This window comes from Phyllostomus hastatus, unplaced genomic scaffold (genome assembly GCF_019186645.2).
Source record: "Phyllostomus hastatus isolate PE091 unplaced genomic scaffold, TTU_PhHast_1.1 phas_contig_10, whole genome shotgun sequence".
NCBI lineage: Eukaryota > Metazoa > Chordata > Mammalia > Chiroptera > Phyllostomidae > Phyllostomus > Phyllostomus hastatus.
The window spans coordinates 1,945,491-1,958,289 of NW_025333499.1; the positions used below are offsets into that span (position 1 = coordinate 1,945,491).

The window sequence follows — 12,799 nt, forward strand, 5'->3', positions numbered from 1 at the left end:
GTTTAAAAACAGGAACATTGTTTCAACCACTCATTAGTCTAGCTTCTGCCCTATCTGTACTCACTACCATAGGCAAACAGCTTGAGAATGTTGTTTGGGGGTGGTTCCCCACACCTCATGAGAATGCAAGCCCTAGAGTAATATTATTACACTTGGACTGAATAAACAAGGTACAATAAATCCTGAGGGGGGAGAGAGAGAGAGAGAGAGAGAGAGAGAGAGAGAGAGAGAGAGAGAGAGAGAGAGAGAGAGAGAATGAATATGAGAGCAAGGAAGCCCATAGTCATTAGATCGTTCTTGCCTCTTCCATTGTGAATTGTCTTCCTGATCAGAAAAAATATTGTATGAGATATTTCAACAGTTTATAAAGTGTATTGTGGTGGATGTTTCTTTTTTATATATAAAAGAATGTTTTAATTCTTGCCGTTAGAATCTGTAGAGACTATACATGATTTAGAAATGAGACTACGCAACACTGGCCAAAGAAGAATGGTCCACTCTATGCTTCTCTTTTGTCTGGTAACTCAGGTATATAGTGTCATTAACTATGACCATTATTGCTTGTCTCCTCACATTATTTTCATTCACGTATTCACCATAGTTTACTTTCCCTTCCACACAAATTCAAAACCCCTTTTTCACATGCAGATATGCCACATCTCTGAGGCCTGGTGGGAATACTCAGATTCTGTGCCATGTTGCCTTTTGACTGGCATCACCCATTTGGTACGCTTCAGTTCCTCCTGATTTCCACATTTCATTTGTTGCTAGAGAAAATATTGTGACTGGTTTCCCCCTTCCACCTGTCTTATAAGGTCCTGACCCACTTGCCCAAATAACTGCATAAGATTCAGTGATCTTTTGAGAACCAAGCTGTTGGCTATTTCAGACTCATGTCTTACTAGCTGATGAAGCACCTGTTATACAGGTCTTTGAAACATTGCTTCTATTTTTTCCCTTCAATGTAATCTTTAGTCTTTTCCTGATGATCCCACTGTATTGTGTGGGATATTTATTAATTAATTTATTTTTAAGTAGGCCATTTCATTTATTGAATCCTGATACTAGATACTTTTTAATCTATTTTATTGATTATGTTATTACAGTTGTCCCATTTCCCCCTTCACTCTCCTCTGTCCTGCACACTCCCTCCCACCCACATACCCCCTTTTAGTTCATTGTGTGGGATATTTAAATGGTGTATAAAGGATATAAAGAAACTAGAAAATCTGACAATGATGGTAAGAAGCACTGCAGGCAGGGAAGGCAAATCCATTCAAGAACACATGATTATTTCAGAAAGGATAGGTTGATGCCCACTCCATGATGGAAAGGGTCCAGTGTAATTCTCGTGTCACCTGAGGACCTGCTTGTCTCCCCAGGGAATGGTGACATATGGGGTTCCTGCTGTGGAGAAACTGAGCACTCAGCAGTGTTGGTAGCCTAGTCAACCTAAGTGAAGGTAAGTCTGTGTTGAACCCCTCTGTAACACCCACCCCTTCTACTATGGCAATTTTGTTCATTGGCTCATCAAACAAACACTGGTCTATTGACAGATTTTCACAGGGTGGATTATCATGCTCTTTTTGGTAAACATTTAGATAGGACACAAATATTCTTACACTCAGCCCATCCTGAGAGATCCATTCACTTACTCCTCCTATATATATAGATGAAGACGTTAGACTGTGCCTTGCACATAATAAGTGCTCTTTAAATATTTTGTTGCATTATTGTTGTTGCTATCAGTTCTCCAATATTGTTCCTTCCCAGCCTGATCACCTGGCAGAATGTTCATTGCTATTGATCAGTGCCCCTGGCCAGGTCACTTTGTGGATAGAGATCAACCAGATGCTTGCCTCTGAGTTTTGCCTCCTAGGAAGACTTCCCTTCCTTCCTTCCCATCAGACTTGCACCTGAGTGGGGCCGTAACACAACAGCTGTCAACTACCAGCTAGCTCCTGCCTACCATGCAGCGCCATCTGCAAACCATGCTCCTGGGTTTTTTTCTTCTTCAGTAAGTTTGTTATTGGGACCTTGCCACAAGGACCTATGAGTGAGCTGAGGGAGAGAAAGCAATGCAACAGGAGCAGGTGCTATGAGGGTGAGCCTCTCATAGCTCACTTGTGCTTTTAGGACCTGCTCCACACTGATTTTGGTTAAACCACCACCCTTTGGTGATAGAGTGTTGTTGCTGTCTGCCCAACTTTATGGCTTGGTGGATCACATGGCACCAAGGCCAGGATTGCCAGGCAGCCCAGGTAGCATAGTCATCTGGGGTCACATGGTTAGGCATTCAAAGTTTACCAGGGCCAGTAATTCAATTTTGATAATCGTCAGGTGCTAAGAATTGTTTTTCAAAAGGAGTAGTTATTGGGCAAAGGGCAAGGCTTTTCTCCAAAACTGTAGAGGCCTGTGCTTTGATTCTCCAGTTGAGCCTCTCCAGAGGTTCAGTGCAGCATCCCAATCTGTCAGACACTCACTCAACTCAATAAGGCATGTACATGTATTCCACAAACATGTATTAGTAACTGCAGGGTTTAAAGCCAGTCCTGAGTGCCAGGGTGTCCTGTTCTCAAGACACAATCAGTGCAGGGAGGGAAACAACAACAGCACCGAGAGAAACCACACAGGGCCGTGGGAGGCCAGATGAACAAGGGATTCACTCTCCTTCTGTGTATACGCATGTTACTAGTCCCAGATGGTGTGTGAGGAACATCTTCACAAATGCAGAGACACAGGCACACATTTAGAAGGAGAAACATGGGCATTGTGTACACACATCCTAATGGTGCATTCTGAGTCAGCAGGCAGTGTGTTCTGGTGGAAGGAGCCCTTGGCTGGGAGGTAGGTGATGGGGTTAAACTGCTCCAGCTCCCTTACACAGTCCCCATGTGCCTGGGATGCATCCCAGCACCTCTCTGGCCTTGGATCTCCTGCCTGTAAGATGTGAATAACATGAGGTCGCCCAGCCTGGTCTCTGTGAGTGGAGATCAGAGAGTGGATGGGCAGCACCCAGAGCTGAGAGCCGCTGTGACTGATGTGGGTGACAGTCCATGGGAAATTGCATGGTGCACTGTGCCCATGAGTGTGAAGGTCGGGCCAGGCAGTGTGCGCACATGCTCACATTTGTGTGGAGGGAGGCATGCCACTTGTAGATGGCCACATGTCCAAACTGGGTGCTGAGCTATGCAGGCAAGGCCATGACCAGCCCCAACTAGGAGACCCCTGGATGTTGGTGGTGCCACGAAGTGGGGTTGATGCCTCTGGTGGCCTCTGACTCTGCTCTAAGGAGTGAGAGAGGTGAAGAGTCAGAGGTCAGGGTCCCCCTTGAGAGGAGGCTGGCAGTCTGAAGGCAACTGAAAGGGAGCCACGAGGATGCAGGTGCTGGTGAGGTACCTTGCCTGTGGCACCACCACCTCTGCAGTGGGGGATGCTGAGAGGCAAGCAGAAAGGCCTGGTTTTCAGTCCTGGCTCCAGTTGTGTGTGACCTGGGGCTGCTCTCTGCTCCTGTATGGGGCTCAGCCTCCTCATCCACAAACCGGACAGTACTGTCCAGCCCGCAGAGCTGCTGTGAAGATTAAATGAGGCCACACAGGTGCAAACAGATGGTGCTGCAACTGTGCACAAGTGTCCCATAAAAGAGGTACTCACTCCATCCTGCACCCCACTTCCCACTTGTCCCGTCCCCAAGCGATTCCCTCCAGCAAGAACCTGTGCTAACAAGCCCACACTCAGGGCTGAACCCTGGGGAGGATGTGTCCCTTTATTGAGCTAGCACCCATAATGTGCAGCACCCATAATGCTTGGCTGGATAGAAGGGGCTCATGCCATAGAGTCAGAGATTGGCCAGTACTGGGAGAGATGGAGCCCAGGGCCTGGTGACCTGCCTGGGGGCAGGAGAGGACAGGGGAAGGCTTCCTGGACCAGGCTGTAGAGCAGGAGCATGGGGCTCTCTTTGCCTACTGTCCTTGGGCTGAGAGATCACAATAACCTTAGATGCAGCCCATTAGGTTGTGTACACTCTCACTGTGCCATCATACATAGACGGAGTGGGGTATGACGTGGATGTTCCTGAGATAGTAAACTGTGACTCTTGCTGTGGTGTTGTGCCTGGGTCGCTATGTACTGTGTGCCCTCATCACAGATCTTGCTGTGGGCCTGCACAAGCAAGAGCAAGTGCACCTTGGGGCTGAAGTTGGGGTTTCTTTGTTCCTCTCCATTTGCTCCTCTAGACCCTCTCTCCACCCATGTCCATCCCATTCTGTGCCCCAGGAGGCTGACTTTTGTTGATTGTATTGTCTGGGCTCCCTTGTTCTGCCAACAAGAGACATTGGCTCACAATGGGGGCGTTCACTGTGAGAGTTTGGGCTATGTATTCCCATGCTTCCCTATCTACTGGGTTGTGCTTTGGATGTGTCCAAGTTCCCAAGTTCCCTCCCCCATGGTTATAAATTTGGCCACTTTCTTACAACTGCTCCCTTTCCTTCATCCCTCCATTCTTGGGGTAGAAATGGCTTTGTGTTGATGCAGTCCTTGGGGATATACCCAACCCTTGTGGGTTTCCTTAACCCTGTTCACACCTCTGAAAATTATTTCTTACTAGTTTATCTTCACATTACTCATGGAGTGTGCCATCTGTTTGGGGGAGCATTCTGATTGACACAGAGAGTGAACGTGAGTGTAAAAGGAAATGAGTGAGTAAAGAGAAGAGTGGGTGAATGTACAATAATATAAGTAACTGCATGAATGAATCAGTAAATAAGTGTGAATGAGGGATGACAGAATGAGTTGCTCTGTGAAACTTTCCCTATTTATTCTGCTAGGTGTTGTGGAAGCCACACTGGCCAAATCTGGCTCTCCTCTGGAATCACCACCAGAATGGAAGGGCAGTGGGAGGACAGTATAAAGTGCAGGATGTCCTTGACGATATCTTCTCAAGCACCGTGAGACTGGGAGATGTCTTGGCTGCCAGCCTTGCTCAGATTCCAACTAGAGGCGTTTGAAGGCCAGACTGGCTACATCAGAATCACTATGTTAGAAATACAGATTCTTGGGCCCTATCCTCTGGAGTCCACTTTGGTAGGTTGGGGAGTGGCCCAAGGATTTGTTTCTCAGCAGTTTACAGATGAAGGTGATGTCTGGCCAGGTCAGAGAACCACTCACCTGGCCTACCCACCCCTCCTCTGAGACATGAGTGGACAAGCACAGAGAAATCACCCAGGTCACGTGGCCACCCTCACCAAGCTGTTGAGCTTGGAGTTCCTGTCTAATCTGACCCTGATAACCCAGAGTGACGGTGTGGTACTCACAGAGGAGAGACAGACACACAGACATGGCTTCCAGTCCTAGCATTGACCTTCCCCTATGGTGGGGGTGCAGGCAAATCACTCAAATTCTCTGCCTCACTTTTCCCATCTGTGCAATGAGGACATGCCATCCGCGGCCCAGGACCATGGTGAGAATTTCAGAAAATTCTCCCTGTAAATCACTGGTGCAGAGTAGTTTTCTGGGGCCTCACAGGCAGCCTCTGAGTCCTTGGAGCACGCATCCTTACACTCTAAGCTAAAAATGGCAGCTCCCTCCCTCTTCTCCTTAAAGGTTAAAACAGAGGGTAGAGCCAATCCTGTGGGGATAAAAACAGAGCAAAGACCTCTGAAAGGAAGGAAGTCAAGGGAATGTATGTAAGCAGGCTCCTCAGAGAGCATGGGCCCTCAGTTTGCCCCTAAGCTTCCTGACAGCTGTAGCAGAAAGGGGTGGGGTGGCAGAATTCCCAAGTTTCCATTTTCTGGATAAAAGGCGGCACATAGACATGTCTAAACAGACATTTGTCTTGGGCTAAAATTCCAGAGAAGTTGATCTTGTGGCCAGCTCAGCAAACATCCAGGACTAGAAATTCATTTGTGATATCATGAGACACTGAGAGGCTTATTTATGCACATGATTCTGAGCATCTACCTCTGGAGGCAAAGAGAAATATGAAATTCCATCCCAAATCTTCCACAACAGTTTTGCCAAACCCCCATTCTCCTCAGCCCTTGCACATCTCTACCTAACCCTTACCCTTGCCTCACCTCCTACTGCATTGAAAATTGAAGACACCAGACAGCAATGTCCTCAATTTCTTGTCACAAACTACCCAAAAACTCACTCCTTCCCTTTTGTCACAATGAAAAGAGTTGTCCTTTTTCACACTGAATAATGTTTCCACCAGTGTTCTGTGTTCTATTTCCTGTGACCTCATCAGGAAATTTCATCAGTCAGTTACCTCTCTCCCTCTTGTACTTCAGCCTCTCCCTTTCTACTGGCTCAGCTTTTAAACATTTTGAGTCTCTTGCATCTTAAAAAAACTATTGCCAAGACAAAGAGCCTACTTCTAAGATGGCAGAGTAAGGAGCTCCATGAATCCTTTCCCTAGCATACAAACAAAACTAGTGAAAATGGTTTTTAAAAACAACAATTTAAAATCTCTGGAAATTGTCCTAAGGTAATACATAAAATGAAGAATGATTCATTCAAGAAAAAATCTATTAACACTAGGTAAGAACAATGACAGTCTGTGGTTTTTGAACCATGACCCACTCCCTCTTTCCTCCTTTCCCCACTCAATTTGAAGGAGGCTTTATGCTGGGCGGTTGTGGCCAAGAAAGTGGGACTCCCTCTCTTCTCAGCACTCATAGAACAATTATATCTTGGCTGGAAGGACAGGCTTTCTCATCCCATTCAAATTTGAATTTAAGAGAGCAGCCTTTTTCATCCCTTTCAAATCTGAGTTGAAGACACTAAATTTGTGGTGAGTGCAATCAAGAGGCAGGGGGCTCTCTTCTTCCACCCAGCCCTGTACTCATAGGGCAGAGGCTCTACCCAAGGCATGACAGGCCAGGAATACAGGTGGCCCAATCAACCCTATCCAAACTCACTCGTAGTGGGAAGATTCCACACGGAGAGAGGCAAGCTGAGAAGACAAGAGTCTACTGCCCTGCTCAGCATTCAGATTAGTGGCTCAGAGATTTTTCCTAGGGATAGAGGACAGGGATATCCACAAGTAAAGAGGTCCAGAGCTCTCCCCAATAGCACTGACTTTATTTGAAACAGGGGAAGTTCAAGCCTAAGAGCACTTTTGAAAACGATAGCTCCTCTTAATTAAGAACAACTAGCTAAATCATAGGCCAGCTAGTTCACTAAACAGAACCAGGGAAATAACATATAGCTAAGAAGAGAGAGCCCTGCTGGGATAATAACAAACCTCAAAACCTGGCCTCAAAAACTATGCCTAAGCCCTGTCTGGCATAGTTCAGTGGACTGAGTGCGGGCTGTGAACCAAAGCATCACAGGTTCGATTCCCAGTCAGGGCACATGCCTGGGTTGCAGGCCACAGCCCCCCGCAACTGCACATTGATGTTTCTCTCTCTTTCTCCCTCCCTTCTCTCTCTAAAAATAAATAAAATTTTTAAAAATTTTTATTTATTTGTTTATTTATTTATTTATTTATTAGAGAGGGAAGGGAGAGAGAAAGAGAGAGAGAAAAAAAAAACATCAATGTGCGGTTGCTGGGGGCCATGGCCTGAAACCTAGGCATGTGTCCTGAGAATCGAACCTACGATGATGCCTGGTTCGCAGCCCGAGCTCAATCCACTGAGCTACACCAGCCAGGGCAATAAATAAAATCTTAAAAAAAATAATTTTACTTTATATAAGCCAATAAATTCTCTTTTTATTAAGTGAAAAAAAAAAACAACTATGCCTATACAGAAGTAACTGGACCTGACTATGGAGCAAATTATGCCCCAGGACATTATCAAACATAATAGAGCAATTAGTCATTAATTAGTGGAGACTGACAACTGTGTGTGATATCAAATGAGGTGCATAGTTTAACAGAGGTCTGGGAAAGGGTCAAAACAACTGCTGTTAAAAGCATTGCCATCCCATAGGGATTGGGCACATGCCTAAGGCTGAGAACCCTGAGGAACAACACCAAATGTTCACACTGTGGGGGAAATAGCCTCCATTAAAGTTGTTTAGCCAAGCCAGTAAAATAAATAAACACACAAATAGCTGCAAAAACAAGCACTGGAGAGAGGTGAGGGGAGTCAGTATCTAGAGTTGCTAGAAGATATTACCTAAAATGTCCAGTTTGCAACAACAACAAAAAATGTGAGATGTACAAAGAATCAGGAAAATGTGACCATACAAAGGAAAAAAATCAGACAATAGAAATTGCCTGTGGGGGCAGATATCAGATTTAATGCACCAGGATTCCAAAGTGGCCATTCTAAATATGTTTAATGAACTCAAAGATAGCTTGCTTAAAGAAGTAAGGAAAGAGACTTTCAGAAAGTGGCCACCTATATGAGGAATTTAGAAAACCACACATGCTCAGATGTGCTCACAAATGATTTGAGAAAACCTTAAACTTTCACCTCAGGTGATATGTAGGCCCAGAGCAAGGGTAACTTATCTGTAAGGACTGCCTTAGCAGAGAGCCAGTCTGCAAAGATGGGGAAACAAGGTTGATCTCTTTTTTTATATGTTTCTTTTATCTGTTTCCCCTCCTGCAGTTCAAGGCAATCTGTGTCAAAAAATTAGCTGAACAAAAGCTGAAGGGACAGAGACATCAGTGGGCACATACAAGGGACAGTCTTTGAAAAATATTTAGAAAGGTCTAAAAACATACAAACTACTATAACCTTCAACAATAAAAAAAAACAGAAAGGAAAAAAAGAAAAAAAACAGCAAACCCTGGGGAAGTGGGGGAGAACCTGATTTCTGACGTTACACATTATAATAATCAGATGCCCAATTTTCAACAACAAAAATCCCAAGGAATACAAACAACAGAAAAATATGCTTCATTCAAATGGACAAAATTAATTGGCAGAAACTGACCCCAGTGACGCTTTACGCAGAAGCAGAAAAATCCACCCCAGAATTCAAATAAATCCTAATAGAAATAAAATGGCCAAAACAATCTTGAAAAAAGACAAAATGGAAGGACTCCTGCATCTGCTTTCAAAACTTACCACAAAGCTACAGTAATCAAACAGTATGGTATTGACATAAAGACAGACATATAGATCAATGAAATAAAAAACAGAGCCCAGCAATAAATCCTCACATGTTCAGTCAAATGATTTTTGACAAAGGGCACTATCACCATTCAGTGGGGATAGGAAAGTCTTTCACAAAATGGTACTGGAAAAACTGGATATCCACATGCAAAACAATGAGGTTGGACCCATGTACAAATATTAATTCTAATCAAAGACCTAAATTAAGACCTAAATTATAAAGCTCAGAAATAAACTGGGGGAAAGCTTCATGATGATGACTATTTTCTTCTAGAGTTTTATAATTTCTGCTTCTAAATTTTCAACTAAATTATAATACAATTTTTGCATGTGATGAGAGGAGTGGGTCCAACTTCTTTCTTTTGAATGTTAATATACAGTTGTTCCAGCACTATTTTGGAAAGATTCCCCCTTTGAATAGTCTTGGCACTCTTGAAAAAAATCAATTGGCCATAAATGTAAAAATTGATTTCTGAGCTATCAATTCTATTCCATTGGCCTGTATGCCTCTCCTTTTACCAGCAGAATACAGTCTTGATACTATAATTTTGTAGTAAGTTTTAAAATATGAAAACTTAAGTCTTCCAATGTTTTCCTAGTTGTTTTGGCTATTGTGGGGCCCTTGTATTTCCATATAAATTTTATAATAATTTTGTCAGTTTTTTTGAAAAAGCAGCTGGGATTTTGAAAAGGATTCCATTGAATCTGTAAATGACTTTGGGGAGTATTACCATCTTAACGATATTAAGTCTTCCAATCTATGCACATGGGATGTATTTATTTTTAATTACATTTTATTGATTATGCTATTACAGTTGCCCTGATTTTCCCTCATTTGCTCCCCTTCACCCAGCACCCCCCCCATTCCCTCAGGCAATCCCCCCACCCTTGGTCAGGTCCACAGGTCATGTATGCAAGTTTTTTGGCTACTCCCATTCCTATACTGTATTTGACATCCCCATGGCTATTCTGTAACTACCTATTCGTACTTAATCCCTTCACCTCTCATCCATTCTCCCACACCCCCTCCTCCCAGCTCTTTATCTTTAACCTTTGGCATTGTAATTATGGTATGTCTTGGAGTGGGCCTCTTTGCATCATTTTGTTTGGGACTCTGTGCTTCCTGGACTTCCATGTTTATTTCTTTCACCGACTTAGGGAAGTTTTCTTTCATTATTTTTTCAAATACACCTCCAATTTCTTGTTTTCCCTGTTCTCCTTCTGGCACCCCTGTGACACAAACGTTGAATTGCTTAAAGTTGTCCAACAGGCTGCTTACATTATTGTTTTTCTGGATTCTCTTTTCTTCTTGTTCTGATTGGTTGTTTTTTACTTGCTTATGTTTCAATTCATTGATTTGATTCTTGGCTTCATCCACTCTACTGTTGTTTCCCTGTAAATTGTTCTTTATTTCAATGAGTGTATTCTTTGTTTTCTGACTGGGTCTTTTTTTATGCTGCTGAGGTCCTCACTAAGTTCCTTGGGTATCCTTATAACCAATGCTTGGAACTCTGCATCTGATAGATTGTTTATCACCATTTCATTTAGCTCTTTTTCTGGAATTTTGATCTGTTTTTTCATTTGGGCCATGTTTCTTTGTCTCCTAATTTTGGCAGCCTCCCTGTGTATGTTTTACGTAGGGCTGCTTTTCTTGGTAGTGTTTCTTAGTAGTATGACCTAATGTAGTGGATGTCCTGTAGTGTCCAGTAGCACAGCCTCCCCTATCACCCTAGCTGGGTATTCGAGGTGCACCCTTCCTATGGGCTGAGTATACCCTCCTCTTGTAGTAGAGCTAGGTTGCTGTTGGCAGGTCAATGGGAGGGATTTACCCAGGCCAGTTAGTCACAAGGATTGCCTGTGACCACTGATCACCAACCTCCACCCCCCCCCCATAGAGGATCATCAGTGCAGAGGCAGGGTGCTGGTGCTCCAACGTGGTCTGTAGCTGTCCACTGGATGCGCTGGCCCTGGGGTTTCCTGAGTGGTACAAGCCATGGTCATCCCCCACCTATGTTTTGCCTGGGGTCACCCTGCCTGAGTTATATAGCAATCTGAGATGGCTGCTACTTGTGCTGAGCTTGGAGATTTTCAGGAGAAACCAAGCTATGAATTCAGGCTGCTAGTTCCTGGCTTGGGGCTCACTGAGGCCAGCTGCTGCTTGTTTGAGAGGATTTAGGAAGCTGTGAAGCATATGCCAAGACCAGCCATTCATATGGAAAAGTAGCTTGGGTGGGTCATAAGTTGGGTGGGGCAGAGTCTCTGGGGATCTCCAAGGTGGGTCAAACAGTGTTAGCTTGGTTGAAGGAATCTTAGAAATGGTACCAATCTGCTGGCTCTATGAGGGGAGGGCCCCCAAAAGGGGCAATGGCTCCTGCTCACCTTGAGGCCAGACACCTCAGCCTCCCCCTGCATGATATTGGTGCCCCTTAAGCTGCCTCCCCAGTGCCAGAGTCCAGAGGGAGTGAGTCTGAGTAGGTGAGTCCATGTGTGGGTTCTTTAAAAGGAACTGCTTTGGGCTCTGGAAGTTTCTTCCACCAACTCAATTCCCACTGGTATTTGCAGCCAGAGGTTGTAGGGACTTATCCTCCTGGCACTGGAACCCTGGGCTGGGGGACCTGGTGTGGAGCTGGGACTCCTCGCTCCTGAGATATCCTTCCTGAATCTTTATCCACCATACATGGGTGTGGGACCAGTCATTTCATATCTGTGCCCCTCCTACCAGTTTGGATGGATGTGGTTTCTTTAATTCCATAGTTGTCAGACTTCCATTCAACTCAATTTCTGTCAGTTCTGAGCAATTGTTTTATATTTTAGTTATAATTGTGGTTGTGTGAAGAGGTGAGCCATGTCTGCCTATGCTGCCATCTTGACTGGAAGTCTGGGAAGTATTTCCATTTAATTAGATCTTTTAAAAAATTTCTTTCAACAATGTTTTATAGCTTTCAGTGTACAAAGCTTCCACTTCTTTGAATAACTTCATTTCTAAGTATTTTTTGATGCTGTTGTAAGTAAATTTATTTTCTTAATTTCCTTTTTGGTATTGTTAGCAAATAAGAAATTGCAATTGCTTTTCATGTGTTGATCTTGTATCTGCAACCATGCTGAATTAATTTATTAGCTATAATAATTTTTGTGAATTTCTTAGGATTTTCTATATGTCAGATCATATCTTCTACTAATAGAGATAACTTTCTTTCTTCCTTTTTATTGGATACTTTTTATTACTTTTGTTTGCTTCATTGCCCTGGGTAAAACCACCACCACATTGTTAAACATAAGTGGCAAGAGAGGGCATCCCATTTTCTTTCTTATCTCAAGAAGAAATTATTTAGTATTTAACCAATAAATGTGATGCTACATGTGGGATTTTGTAGATTGCCTTCAACAGATTTAGGAAGTTCTCTTCTATTCATAGTTTGTTGAGTATTTTTATCATGAATGGATGTTGGGTTTTGTCAAATCCTTTATCTGTCTATTGAAATAATCATATGATTTTTATTTTTTTATTCTCTTTCTTTCTGGAAATTAAACTATGTATTCTTTGGCAAAATCCCACTTAGGATTTTGAATACATGATACAGAATACTGTTTATGTACTGCCATATTTGGTTTGCCAGCATTTTGTTGAAGGTTTTTGTATCTATATTCAAATGGCCTATTGGTCTGTAGTTTTCTTGCATATCTTCATCTACTTTTCAAACATTCATTAATTTATCTTTATTGTATTT

At 43.4% G+C, this 12,799-nt stretch overlaps 1 pseudogene; it reads right to left on the reverse strand.

Moving 5' to 3' along the window:
- Positions 1 to 465: 465 nt before the first annotated feature.
- Positions 466 to 941, reverse strand: LOC123814573 (annotated as a pseudogene).
- Between the last annotated feature and the right edge of the window lie 11,858 nt (positions 942 to 12,799).